Raw genomic sequence first — 14,864 nt, forward strand, 5'->3', positions numbered from 1 at the left:
GGGGGGTGGGTGGGGGGTGGTACTGTCAGGTCTCACGCTTGATCTAGTTTCTGTTTCTTATTGTTTTTATATTATTGTTTGCATTCTTGTTTTATTTGGTGTCTCACATTTCCTCTCGTTTCAGGTCCCATTTCCTGTCATGTCGTTTCCCCTCGTTGTGATTGCTGGCCCCCGCCCTGATGTGTTTCACCTGTGTCTCGTTATCCCGTTAGTCTGTGTATTTAAGCCCTTTGGTGTTTTATTTCTCATTGCCAGTTCGTTGTGTATGTTACTTTGTATTCAGCTCGTGCCAGCTCTAGAAATCTTTTGACCTTGTTATCTCGACATTAACCTGTTTTTCGACCAGTTTTGCCTGCTCTTGATTGTACTGTTGCCTCCGTTTTCGCTTACCTGTGTACCGACTTGGACCGATTAAACTCTGAAAACTGATCTGCCCTGTGTCTGAGCCTAATTTGAGTCCCCCTCCTCGTCAGTTCTGATAAGCAGCTTCAGTGCCTAGCCGAGCATACTGCCGCCGACCCCGTTCTGCAGCGACTTTCTTCCGTGATTAAAGGGGGTTGGCCGAGCAAGCGCGCCTGCAGAGACACAACCTTTTTTCCTGGTTCGCGACGAACTGGTCATCCAAGACGGCGTTATTGTTAAGGGCCACAAGGTCGTGGTCCCCTCCTCCCTGTATGACAAGTACTACACCGTGGCCCACAGCGGGCACCCGGGCGTTGATGCCACAATCGCCCACGGCACCGTGCCAATTCTACTGGCCTGGAATGGCTAAGTACATTCGGGACTGTGTCTCGTCTTGCTCTACCTGCAACAGCCTTGCGCCCCACCAGCAAAGGCAGCCCCTTTTGCAACAACCCGCGCCTGCCCTGGCCTGGACTTTGGTGGCCGCTGACATTTTCGAGTGGCGCGGTAAACACTACCTTGTCCTGGCTGACTCCGTACTCGAACTGGTTCGAGGTTGACCTTCTGACCTCCCTCACGTCCGAGATGGTCATCCGCAAGCTGAGGAACCATTTTTCCACTTTCGGCGCGCCCTGTCCGTCTGTATACCGACAACGGCAGGTAGTTTACCAGCCAGGAGTTTCAAGCACTTTGCCAACAAATGGAACTTCCCTCCACTTCATGAGCAGCCCTGATTACCCGCAGTGTAACGGGCTTGCTGAGCGGGCTGTTCGGAGTGCCAAACTGCTAATGGAGCAAGCGCGCCTGGCGAATTCCGACTTCTACCTTGACCTCCTGAACCTAAGGAACATTTCCAGTGACTCAACCCTGGGGTCACCTGCCCAGCGGCTGATGTCCAGAACGACGAGACCACCGATTCCGATTGCTCAACACAAGCTGCTACCCTCGAGTGCTGGAGACAGCCCTGACAAAAACGACGCCGCCATGATGGCCTTCAGAACACAGTATGACCAGCGAGAGGAGGATAGGGAGACGAAGATTCTGCTACTAGCACTAGAAAAGGAGGAAATAGTATAAATCAAAGTAGCGTGGCAAAGAAAAAGGGTGGATTGTGAGGAACGGGTTAATAGGGATAATTGATTTAGACTAAGGACCCTGAGAAATAGCTGAGAGTAGATAAGCAGGAAGGGTGATAATGTGCTCTCAGCACGAACACCCGACCGCGCTCGGCTAGATAATAGCGCAAGAACAGATGGTGACATTTCAAGGATAAGAGTCAAAAGATAACAACCGTCAGGCAAGAATATAGGGGAAAGGCATGAACTACTCTGTACGGCACTTGCTTAATGAGATGAATGAATATTGCAAAAACGCCCAGTATGACAAGATGTCTCATTTAAATCCACATGCGATGTATGATGTGGGAGGCACCGGGGGCGTTACGGTTAGATTGTGCACCTCAGTGCTCCGATTGGAAGGAGCCCGAAAGGGAGGAATTAAAGGCGTAACAATTGTAAACTGATATGAATAAAAGGGGACTTTCCTCGACCTCGGGGTGTCTCGACAGGGGAGACACCCGACTCTGCAGACTTGTTCATAAAATATACTTGTTTCTCTGAATTTGTCTCTAGCATCGTGATTGTGAGCACTCACAATCTTGGCGCCGACCTGTAGGGGGTATGGCTGCCTAGCCTGCAGCTGTCTGTTTTTCATTTCATTTTTCTTATTTTTAGTTAGTTTAGTGTTTTGTTTTTAAGGAGTTCTAGCTTTTTTATGTGTGGGGAGGGGGGGGGGGGAGGGGGAAACTAATTTTCAGGGTCCCTACCTGGTCGGAGATGCAGCTTTTCTCCGGGCTGCGCTTTCGACCCGTCCTCGTGACCTACCAGCGGGCCTGGAGCGGCATTTCCTGAGGGGACCGCCTGGAGCCTCAGCATCGGCGGCGGCGGCTGCGGAGCTGCGGGTCCGAGGAGCGAGCGGACCGCCCGGAGCCTCGGCATCGGCGGCGGCAGCGGCACCGGCGGCGGCGGAGCTGCGGGTGTGAGGACGGCGGTGCAGCGCTGGAGCGCCATTGCGGGGCGGGCGGTGCCTTGCCTGAGTCGCCGCGCTGGAACTCCGGTGAGCTGGGACCGGCGTTAAAAACATCGCGGAGCTGCGGGCGGCGGCGCTGAACTTTCCATCGGGAGCCTGGGATCTCGCGACGAGATCGCCAGTTGAGCTCCATTCTGCGCGGCCTTGTCGGCTCCGGAAGCCACGGTCTCGAGTAGGGAGGCGGCCGTTCCAGGGTTCCCAAGCCGCTGAGAGGATTCTCCCGACGCCGGAACATCATCACCCGGCGAGGACGGCCTGGAACATCAGGCCTCCGTAGAGGCAACTGTGGAGGCCTCAATAGGCCCGACTATGGGTGGACATTGGGGATGGGACTGGACTTTGTGCCTTCCCCCATAATGGGAACCATTGTGGGGGGATGTTTTTATGTTAAAGCTATTTATTATTGTTATGTTTGTATTCTTTTTTATGTGCTGCATTGGCAAAAGGAATTTCACTACATTTAGGTGTATGTGACAAATAAATCAACCTTTGAACCTTTGAACATTTGCATCTCACTGTATCCTGCCTTCTCTCCATACCCCTGATCCCTTTAGCCACAAGGGCCACATCTAACTCCCTCGTAAATATAGCCAATGAACTGGCCTCAACTACCTTCTGTGGCAGAGAATTCCACAGATTCACCACTCTCTGAATGAAAAATGTTTTTCTCATCGCGGTCCTAAAAGACTTCCCCCTTATCCTTAAACTGTGACCCCTTGTTCTGGACTTCCCCAACATCGGAACAATCTTCCTGCATCTAGCCTGTCCAACCCCTTAAGAATTTTGTAAGTTTCTATAAGATCCCTCCTCAATCTTCTAAATTCTTGCGAGTACAGCCGAGTCTATCCAGTCTTTCTTCATATGCCATCCCAGGAATCAGTCTGGTGAATCTTCTCTGTACTCCCTCTATGGCAAGAATGTCTGTCCTCAGATTAGGAGACCAAATTTGTACGCAATACTCCAGGTGTGGTCTCACCAAGACCCTGTACAACTGCAGTAGAACGTCCTTGCTCTTATACTCAAATCCTTTGCTATGAATGCTAACATACCATCGCTTTCTTCACCGCCTGCTGCACCTGCATGCCTACTTTCAACTCAGCACCCGCTGAGTTTCTCCAGCTTTTTTGTGTACCTGCCTACTTTCAATGACTGGTGTACCATGACACCCAGGTCTCGTTGCATCGGCCCTTTTCCTAATCGGCCACCATTCAGATAATAGTCTACTTCCTGTTTTTGCCACCAAAGTGGATAACCTCACATATATCCACATTATATTGTATCTGCCATGCATTTGCCCACTCACCCAACCTATCCAAGTCACCGCCTCCTAGCATCCTCTTCTCAGCTAACACTGCCCCCCAGCTTCGTGTCATCCACAAACTTGGAGATGTTGCATTCAATTCCTTCATCCAGATCATTAATATATATTGTAAATAGCTGGGGTCCCCAGCACTGAGCCTTGCGGTAGCCCATTCTGAAAGGACCCGTTTACTCCTACTCTTTGCTTCCTTTCTGCCAGCCAGTTCTCTCGCCACATCAATACTGAACCCCCAATACTGTGTGCTTTAAGTTTGTATACTAATCTCTTATGTGGGACCTTGTCGAAAGTCTTCTGAAAGTCCAGATATAACACATCCACTGGTTCTCCCTTATCCACTCTATTAGTTACATCCTCGAAAAATTCGATAACATTCGTCAGACATGATTTACCTTTAACAAATCCATGCTGACCATCCATGATAGTTTGTTTACCTTCAAGACACAACAAAGAGGGATTGTTTCAGAGTTGTATAACCACATTCTGGATCTTTGCAATCAGTCCAACTCTAAAACATGGGCTGCTTGGGAGGAAGAGCTGGGACTTCAACTTACTGAGGAGTGGTGGGATAACATTGTCGGTGGGCTATGTACTGTCACGTCTTGCGCTCATCTTGCACTCATTCAGTTTAAGGTTATACACAGGGTCCATTTTTCTAAATCAAGAATGTCTGGGATTTTAAATGATACTTAATTTTGGAAAAATGCATCTACCCCAACGCTTAAAATGTGAATCACAAGCATGTCTGAGACGCTACATCTTGTAGATATGAGACTCGTCTTAGCAGGAAAATCTGAGCAATTTTTTAAGATATGGTCTCCTTTTATTGATTCATTACAAGTATAGTATGGTGCAACACAACTCTGGAATTAAACCGATTCACGAACAGGGTGATGGGTGTGGTGAGAAACGAAGCAGATATATCAACACATAAGGGTTTCTTTTTTTCTTTTTCTTTATTATTTTTGTCTTCTTACTCTTCTATAGGCTTTTACTCGTTCACTCCTGGACTGCACTACGCTAGTCTAGGGGTTCACACATCACTATTTCTTTCACCTTCTCTCTTTTTCGTTCTGTCTCTCTTTTCTATTTTCTCTTGTTAAATTTAAAATAGAAGATGTACATTAAATGTATTTGTCATATGCTGCGGTCTATACTACTGTACACTGCTGCTAATAAAAATACAAATAAAAAAAATAAAGATAAAAAAAGACTGTCCGGGATTTATCCAGAGGTGGAGGATAAATGTGATAGATGTTCGGGCCCACACTGTCATCCGAGCCATATGTTTTTTCTTTGTCCACGATTACATAATTTTTGGTCCAGCCACTTTAATATAATGTCTACCGTAATGGGAATACCTCTACAGCCCTGTCCATTGATTGCCATCTTTGGGGCCCCGAGGCAGGTCGATTAAACTCTGTGCAAAAATAAATAATTAATTTTACATCTTTAATAGCCAGACGTCGCCTACTCCTACAGTGGAAATCTCCTAACCCACCCTCTGTGTCACAGTGGCACAAAGATGTAGTGTTTTTTCTTAAACTTGAGAAAATTAAATATACATTGAGGGAATGTACTGATCATTTTTTTCACAAATGGCAAGCTTTTTTATCATACTTTACAGACTTGCAGGAGCATTGCCACTTTTCATTTCACTGCACATCTCGAATGTGTATGTGACCAATAAACTTGAAATGACGGCTTGACTTGTTAAATTTTGTTATGTGTAGGTGCACTCTTCACTCTTAATTAGCCGGGGGGGGGGGGGGGGGGGGGGGTGGGGTGTGTGGCTGATGGTATGGTTGTATTATTATTTTTTTAAATTCTAATATTTCTGTTATATTACTGTATATTTTTATATTTTTCTTTTGTGTATTATTTGAGTGTTTCTTATTAACATGTCCCTTTTCTTTTTTGTGTTGATTTATTTAAAAAGAAAAATTATTTGAAAACTAAGAGTAGTCGGCGATTGGATAGTGCAAACTAAAAAGGTTTGTCGTAAATTATGCATTTTGCTACCAAGAGAGGAGTCGGCGATTGGATAGTGCTAACTAAAATGGTTTGTCATCAATTCATGTATTTTTGCCACTAGGAATGTAGTTGATAAGAGATTTTATGGTATTAATTTCACATTCATGAATCCTCCTTTATTTGATCATTTCTTGTAGTGGTGGTTCTCTGTTTGTGGTGTGGGATGATAGCTGCTGATCCTCAACACATGTTGTTCTGCCAGGGTACACTGCCTAGTTCAGAGTTGTAGTAAACACAGAGATAGTCTCTCTGCTCCTTGGCTGTCTTGTTGCAGGTGTTTCCTGACAATCTCTCCAGTGCCACCATCGGTGCAGCCTGTCCTCCAGCTCTCCATGACTTACTAGCTTAACTCAGGTTTTTTGAGATGGTGACAAAGGTGATCTATGTCTGTGGATGTTGCTGCCTACATGGCATTTAGAAGGCTTTTGATAAAGTATCCCATGGCAGGCTGATCGAGAAGATTAAGACGCATGGGATTAGTTTAGTTTAGTTTAGAGATACAGCACGAAACAGGCCCTTACACCCACCGAGTTCGCACCGACAGTGATCCCCGCACATTAACACTATCCTACACACACATTAGGGACCATTTACACTTTTTCTTTATACCAAGCCAATTAACTACAAACCTATACGTCTTTGGAGTGTGGGAGGATACCAGAGCACCCGGAGAAAACTCACACGGTCACAGGGAGAACGTACAAACTCCGTACAGACAATACTCATAGTCAGGATTGAACCTGGGACCCGGGTCTCTGGCATTGTAAGGCAGCAACACTACCGCTGCGCCACCGTGCTGCCCTAACAGTGACATGCTTGTATGGATCAGAACTAGCTTACTGATGAAGATGGCTGTGGTGGAAAGACTATATTTAGGCTGTGGTCTGTGACTAGTGTCATTCCACAGGGATCTGTGCAGGGATGTCTGCTGTTTATAAAAATACTTGGAGCCAAGCATAAACAGGTCGTTACTATGTTTGCAGATGACACAATGGTTGCAAATGTAAGGAAAAAATATACAATTAATGGCTTTTTAAGAAGATGGTGGCGCTCACGGGCGCAGCGGCTCTTAGCTCTCTGATTAGGTGCTTATTGTTGTATTTACGTTGTGTGTAGTGTATAGTGTTTAGTGTGTGCTAGAATGTGCTACAGGGAAGATACGTCTAAAACCCACGCTGAGTTGCTTACCGTTGGATTAAGATGTTGCACCGACATTACAAGCGATTTCCAGCGATCTTGAAACATACCGCAGGACAGAGCGGGTCTACCAGACTCTCCCTGGATTGTTGTTGGGTCCGGGAGGCGGCATAGATGGCGAAGGGAGCGGAAGCAGAAGCGAGGATGCCGGGCGGGCCTACTTGCTAGGCTAAGGAAACAGCCACACAAACTTCCGTTACCAAGCATCTTCCTCACCAACGCCAGACCCATCGTCCACAAAACAGACAAGCTGGAACTACAAATTGCTGCAAACACCTATGTTCACGAATGCTGTGTGATGATCGTAACAGAAACCTGGTTGCACCCGCTGATCCCGGACGCTGCAGTACAACTGACGGGCCGTACCACCCATCGCAAAGACTGAAACGGTAAGAACAGAGGAGGTGGTCTTTGCATTTATGTACATCATGACTGGTGTACAAACAGCAAGATCATATACACCCATTGCTCTCCTCACCTGGAAGTAATGACTCTCATTTGCCTAGAGAGCTCACAGTAGTGATGATGACAGCTGTCTATATTCCACCAGATGCTAACGTTAGCACATCTGCATGACACCATAAACACACAACAGCAGGCTCATCCTGAGGGAGTTGACATTGTTGCGGGGGATTTCAACCAAGCAAGCTTCAAGTCAGTGCTTCTTAAATTCGTACAATACGTAGTGTCCCCCAGGGGTAAAAACACACTGGACCACGTCTACTCCAACTTAAAGCATGCATATAGAGCTGTACCTCTCCCACATTTGGGCCGGTCTCATCACAGCATATACTTCCCTCAGAAGGAAAACCAAGCCGGACATAAAGATCATAAAAACCTGGCCTGATGGAGCACTCTCTCAACTGCAGGATTGTTTTACACATACAGCATGGAATATATTTGAACAACAGGACTTACAGGAATTCACAGAAACTGTACTGTTCTACATAATGAACTGCACCGATAATGTCACTGTTGAAAAACGCATCCAGGGTTTATCCCAACCAAAAAACCCTGGATGACTAGTGAAGTACAGTCACTCCTGAGAACCCGCAACTCTGCCTTAAGATCGGATGACAGGGCCCAATGCAGCATGGCAAGAGCAGAATTGAGGAGAGGCATCAAAGCTGCAAAGGAGGCCTACAAGAAAAAAGTGGAGGACCATCTCACACACTATAACCCATGGCAGGTGTGGCAAGGATTACAGCAAATCACCAACTACAAAGTCAACACACTCATGACTGTCGGTGCTAACGCCTCGCCGGCAGAGGAACAAAACCATTTCTTTGCTCGCTTTGAGGCAAAGAGGCCCCATGCAGACACGCTGCACCCACCGACCCCCAGCTCCCGTTCGCTCACTCTCCAGGATCACCAAGTGAGGCGTGCGCTCAAGTCGGCGAACACAAGGAAAGCCGCTGGACCTGATGTGTAATCGGCAAAGTACTTAAAGCTTGTGCAAACCAGCTCTCATGGGTCTTTACAAAGATCTTCAATCTTTCCCTGACACGTCACCATACCACCTTGTCTGAAGTCGGCTACCATCATCCCTGTCCCTATGAAGCCAGTCATAAACAGTCTCAATGACCACAGACCAAATGCATTAACATCAGTAGTCATGAAATGCTTTGAAAGACTAATTTCACAGCACAGCCAGCCTCCCTCCAAATCTTGACCCTCATCAGTTTGCTTATAGGACTCCATCGCCACAAAATGCATAAGCTGCACTCAACCAAGGTCACTGTCTGCGGGACCTGTGCTAACATCCTCTTCCACCCAGACCAGCGAAGAGGAGTTGAGACAATTACCACCTGAAATTATGCCTTGCTGGTACCCAGTTCGGCTAGCCAGAGCCATGAGAACCGGGAAAACAGCAAGCGGGTGCGTACACGTCATCCCTGGAAGGCCAGGAACACAGTGGAACCATCCGAACTCAGACTTTTTATAAACCGGCTAACCAAGATCTCAGGCACGGAAAAGGAGACGGCAACTGACAGCATACCCACCGAAACAATAACTACCCATGAAAGCACCTATTACGAAAACGTAAACATAATTAGACCAAAACACAGTATAAACCCACAACCAACAACAATCCACTACCCAGTGGATGGCCTATTTTGCTCCAAATGCAACAAAATATACCACACAGTAGGCTTATTCAGGACACACCAGAACAAGCAGCATCAAATTAAAAGCTTCCATACTATATGTGGGAAGTGCAATAAAAAGGGAGAGTACCATTCTATTGCATGCCACTATGCTAAAGGTCCAGTAAGGGCTGCATTGGTGGCAGCCTCAGCCTACAGCCTGTTCGTCTTTTCAATCTTTTTTAAATTTTCAGTTAGTTTAATGTCTATTTTGGGGGAAACTTTAACATTTCTATGTAGGGGAGGGGGGCAGGGTAAGAGGGAAACTGTTTCACAGTCGCTTCCTGGCAGGGTCGCGACTATTTCTCCGAGTCGCGTCCTCGCCCTCCACCTCGCGGCCTACCACTTGGATCGGAGCGGCCTTTCCTGCCGGGGACCGTGACCCGGACCAGAGCTTCATCAGTGGCGGCGCAGCGCTGAATTCACCGCGGAGCAGGCGATGCCTACCTGGGTCGCCGTTTGGAGCTCCGGAGCGTTGGGCCGCTGCTCCAACATCGTGGAGCTGCGGTTGGGAGAGCTTCCAACACGGGCGGCGCTGACCGTCATCGCGGAGTCCTGGGGCTCCTTGCAGAGGGCCGCCAGCATGAGTCTCCGCCCGGCGCGGCCTGCGGACTTTGGGAGCCCCGGACTCCGGTAGGAGGTGGCCGACTGTGTTGTCCAGGCCGCTGAGGACGTCCCCCAGCCCCGACGTCGGACTTACATCACCCCGGCGATGCGAGCCTGAACATCGGGCCGCCCGTAGCGGCAACTGCAGAGGGCTCTGGGAGGTCCCGACCACGGGTGAACATTGGGGAACATTGGAGGAAGAGACTGACTTTGGTGCCTTCCCTCACAGTGGGAAACTTTGATTCTGCTGTGGCGGGATGTTTTTATGTTGAATTGTATTCTGTGTTGTATTCTTTATTTTATTGTATGGCTGTATGGTTATCTCATTTCACTGTGCTATCTGGCATATGTGACAAATAAATGTATCTTGTATCTTGTATCATGTAAATGTAAGGGTCCACCACCACCCAGCACAGATGGTGTTTCCCCCTGCGAGAAATGTGAAAAGCGGTTCACTACGCAAAGGGGTCTCAGCCAACATGAGAGGCACGAACATCCGGCAATGCGAAATATGAAAAGGATAGCAGCAGCTAATCCTCCGGAAAAAAACCGTCAATGTTCCGTTTTTAGTCGGACGATGAAATCAAACTGCTTGTCGACCTGAAAAAACGATTCCAAGGGGTAAAAAGATAAACGTCGAGATAAGCAAGATTCTGACATCCAACCGACAGATATCAGACAAGTGACGAGATCCGCGTCTTAGAACGAAGGTGGCTGAAATTGATGCCCAGAACAGAAACATCCCCGAAGAAACGGGTAATGAATCCGAACTTGCTGATACTGAAGAGTTGGCCTCGTCTGACCAAGGACACACCAGAACCGATGCCCGACCAAGGAAAACAGTGCATGGACCCCCGAAACATCGTGACCTAGCGGACCAGATCGCAAGGGCAGAGGAGTTACAACAAAGATCGGTGCATCAACATGGTCGAACAAATTACGGAAGTGTTGATCGACAAGTTTTCTCCAAAGCCTCGTCAGAACAAGGGTCAAAAGGCGGGCAACAATAACAAGAAGCACAGAGTTGCAAACCATCCAAACTCGGGTGGGCAAAAAAGAAAAAACACAATTGCAAACTCACGCAGACTTTATTTCAAAAAGACAGGAGAAGACTGGCAGGCCAAATCATGGGCGCTCCAGCCGCATAAAGCTGCCCTCTCAGTAGGGAGAAACTGGAAAGTTGCTTTCGAGCAAAATTATCCCATCCGAACATTAAAGCCAATATCAATAAAATGGCACCATATGATGGCACCACAGATGTAAACTTGCTAATGGAAGCCATTAAGTTAGAAGAGGTGGAAAAGGCAATAAGTGAAATGAATGTGAAGAGTGCAGTTGGGCTGGACGGAATGAAGGTCAACCACCTTGAAAACATCATGGGTCAGGATGAGACACTGATACCTCGCCTCTTCTCTTTATGGCAAAAATTGGCATTCATACCAATGGCCTTGAAAAAGAGCCGAACGGTGCAAATTCCGAAAACAGAGGATGCAGAACTCCTCAGAAACATCGATAACTGGAGGCCTATCACAATCGGGCCAATGTTGCTCCGGCTCTTCACGAAAATCATTGCAAAGAGACTGTCTGAGGCAGTGAAGCTTAGTCCTAGACAGAAAGGATTTATAGCAGCCACCCCTGGATGCAACGAGAACATTGCGACCCTAGAGAACATCATGAAGGGGGCAAAGAGCAACAAAAAGGAATTGGCGGTAGTCTTTATAGACCTGGCAAAGGCATTTGACTCCATTGGACACAAAATGTTCACCGTTGGACTTAAGAGGATGGGTGTACCGAATAGGTTTGTTCACCTAGTGGAGAGTCTCTATACCGACAACACGACGGTGATAGAAGGTGACAGGACCGCTACAGATCCCATACTCATAAAAAGGGGAGTCAAGCAAGGCGACCTCCTATCACCACTGCTATTCAATATTACCGTGGCCCCCCTGATATGTACGCTGGAACAGGCACGGATGGGTGTCGTGATGAAACATAAGAACAGGGCAGTCAGCTGTTCTTCACTAGCATTTGCCGAAGATATAGCCATCCTCAGTGACTCCTACGCAGGAATGGCGGCCAATATGAAAATCTTACAGGCTTTCTGGAAGAACACAGGTCTACAAATTAACATCAAGAAAACGGCCGACTTCCACTGTAGACCATCCAGGAAAAAGTTTCTATACAACACCCTAGAGAAGTGGAAGTTCAACGATGAACCGGTGAACAACATCGAACCGGGTGAGCTCGAAAAATACCTGGGAGCTCGAATAGACACATGGGCAGGAGTGACTGAGGACAACTTGTCGGCAAAACTTAATACTTGGATTACGAATCTGAAAGCGGCAGAACTCAAGCCGACACAGAAACTCGAATTCCTACAAACACACACACATGATCCCAAGGATATATTACCACCTTATCCTTATGGAAGCATCTCAAAACACGGTAATAAAACTGGACAACATCATCAAGAAAACCTCCTCAAGCATCGAGCCAACACTCTCCCAACCTCTACTCCGGTTCTCTGCAACTCATTCCTCCACTTTTTAGCTGATAAAATCAGCACCATCTATCAATCTTTATCCCCTGTACCCGACTCCCCAGCATCTACTCCACCACCTACCAAGGCCCCTCCTTTCAACATCTCCACTGACCTCCTTACCCCTCCTCCACACTGCTTCCTCTCCCAGTTTGACCTGGTCACCCCTACTGAAATCTCCAAACTCATCAGCTCTTCCAAACCCACTACCTGCTCCCTCGACCCTCTCCCCACTCCCCTGCTGAAGTCCTGCCTCCCCGTTCTCTGCCCCTACCTCACTAATCTCTTCAACTCTTCATTGTCCCAAGGAATTGTCCCCTCCGCTTTCAAAACTGCTGCAGTCACACCAATCTTAAAGAAACCTGGTCATGATCCCTCCTTTCTCATAAACTACCGCCCAATCTCAAACCTCCCCTTTCCTTCAAAAACCCTGGAGCGTATCGTTGCGTCGCAACTTCATTCCCACCTCCTTGCGTATAACCTACTTGAACCCCGCCAATCTGGCTTTCGCCCCCTCCATAGCACAGAAACTGCTCTCCTCAAAGTCCTCAACGACCTCCTCACCTCTGCTGACACTGGTTCCCTCAACATCCTCATCTTCCTCGACCTGAGCGCAGCCTTCGATACAGTGAACCATAACATCCTGCTCACCAGACTCAAAGACCTCGGCATTGAAGGTTCTGCACTCAGCTGGCTCCGTTCCTATCTTTCCAACAGATCCCACTTCATCTCTCTCCATAACCACACCTCTGCTACAGCCACAGTCACTCAAGGCATTCCCCAAGGCTCCGTACTCGGCCCCCCCTCCTCTTCATCATCTACATCCTCCCCCTTGGTCAGATACTCCGCCACTTCAAACTGGACTTCCACTGTTACGCCGATGACACCCAGATCTACCTCGGCACCAAATCCCCCCCACAACCCCCCCTCTCCCATATCAACTCCTGTTTGTCAGCTATAAAAACCTGGATGCAACATAACTTCCTCAAACTCAACAGCGATAAGACAGAATTCCTCCTCATAGGCTCCAAATCCACACTCAGCAAAATCAATAACCCCACTCTCACCATCGACGGCACCACTGTCTCCCCATCTCCCCAGGCCCGCAACCTTGGCGTGATCTTTGATTCCACCCTCTCCCTTGAGCCTCACATCCGCCATGTCATTAAAACCTCCTTCTTTCATCCCCGCAACATCGCCAAACTCAGACCCTCTCTCACACCTCCCGCTGCTGAAAGACTCATCTATGCCTTCATCTCCTCCCGACTGGACTATTGCAACTCACTTCTCCTTGGCATCAGCTCCACCTACATCAACCGACTCCAACTGGTCCAGAACGCAGCCGCCCGACTCATCACCCACACCAAATCCTGGCATCACATCACTCCAGTCCTCAAACAACTTCACTGGCTTCCCATCTCCCACCGGATCACCTACAAAATCCTGGTCCTCACCTACAAAGCCCTCCACCATATGGCCCCCCCATATCTCACTGACCTCCTCTCCCTCTACCAACCCTCACGGTCCCTCAGATCCACATCAGCCGGTCTCCTCTCCATCCACAAGTCCAACCTCCGCAGTTTTGGGGACAGAGCCTTCTCCAGGGCAGCTCCCAGGCTCTGGAACTCCCTCCCCCAACTGATCTGCAATTCCGTGTCCCTCACCATCTTCCAGTCCCGCCTCAAGACCCATCTCTTCACCTCTGCCTATCCTTAGCCCCACGTCCCCCTCCCTTTTCATCTGTGCATGAATTGCCTCATATTGTGTTTTGAATTGAATTCTGTCTTTAATTTGTGTACTAGTCATGTCTCTACTATTTATTTCATTCCCCTTACATGTTTTTCCTCTACTTGCTACATTTTTGTAAGGTGTCCTTGAGACTCTTGAAAGGCGCCCATAAATAAAATGTATTATTATTATTATTATTAAGAAAGCAGTGAAGGAGATACTACACCTTCCTGCTGACACTACAGACGGAATACTATATTCCAAAAATAAGGACGGAGGCCCCTGGACTGCCAAAGCTTGAAGTCCAAATTCCATCTGCAATCATCCGGAAACACGAATCCCTTGAAAAATCTGAAGATGCTGTCATCTTGCCATCATTCCAGTTCAGAGGAAAGAACAACGCAGAGCACATAACGAAACTTAAAAATCTATGAGTGCTAAGAGAAATACAAGAATTTCTCGAGCCTGCACAATCAAATAATAACGAGGAGGCAGGTCTCTCTACCACATGGGAAGAGGAAGAGAGTATACCTGGTACCCCATTGGACATAAGGCTGCGGAACATACCCGGAATTGAAGGAAAAGCCAAACCCATGAACAAATATGCGGGATGGCGAAAATGGGAATTTGAGAAATGGACTAAGCTTGTGGCCCAGGGCCCCGGCGACCACTATTTCAAGAACGACGCAACATCAAATACATGGCTGAACGGACGACACAAAATGAAACAGTCACAATTCATTAAAATACTACTACTCAGGTGCAGTCTTTACCTAACTAGATGTACCCTTTCATACGGCCGCCC

The sequence above is a fragment of the Amblyraja radiata genome, chromosome 40, assembly GCF_010909765.2.
Source record: "Amblyraja radiata isolate CabotCenter1 chromosome 40, sAmbRad1.1.pri, whole genome shotgun sequence".
Classification (NCBI taxonomy): domain Eukaryota; kingdom Metazoa; phylum Chordata; class Chondrichthyes; order Rajiformes; family Rajidae; genus Amblyraja; species Amblyraja radiata.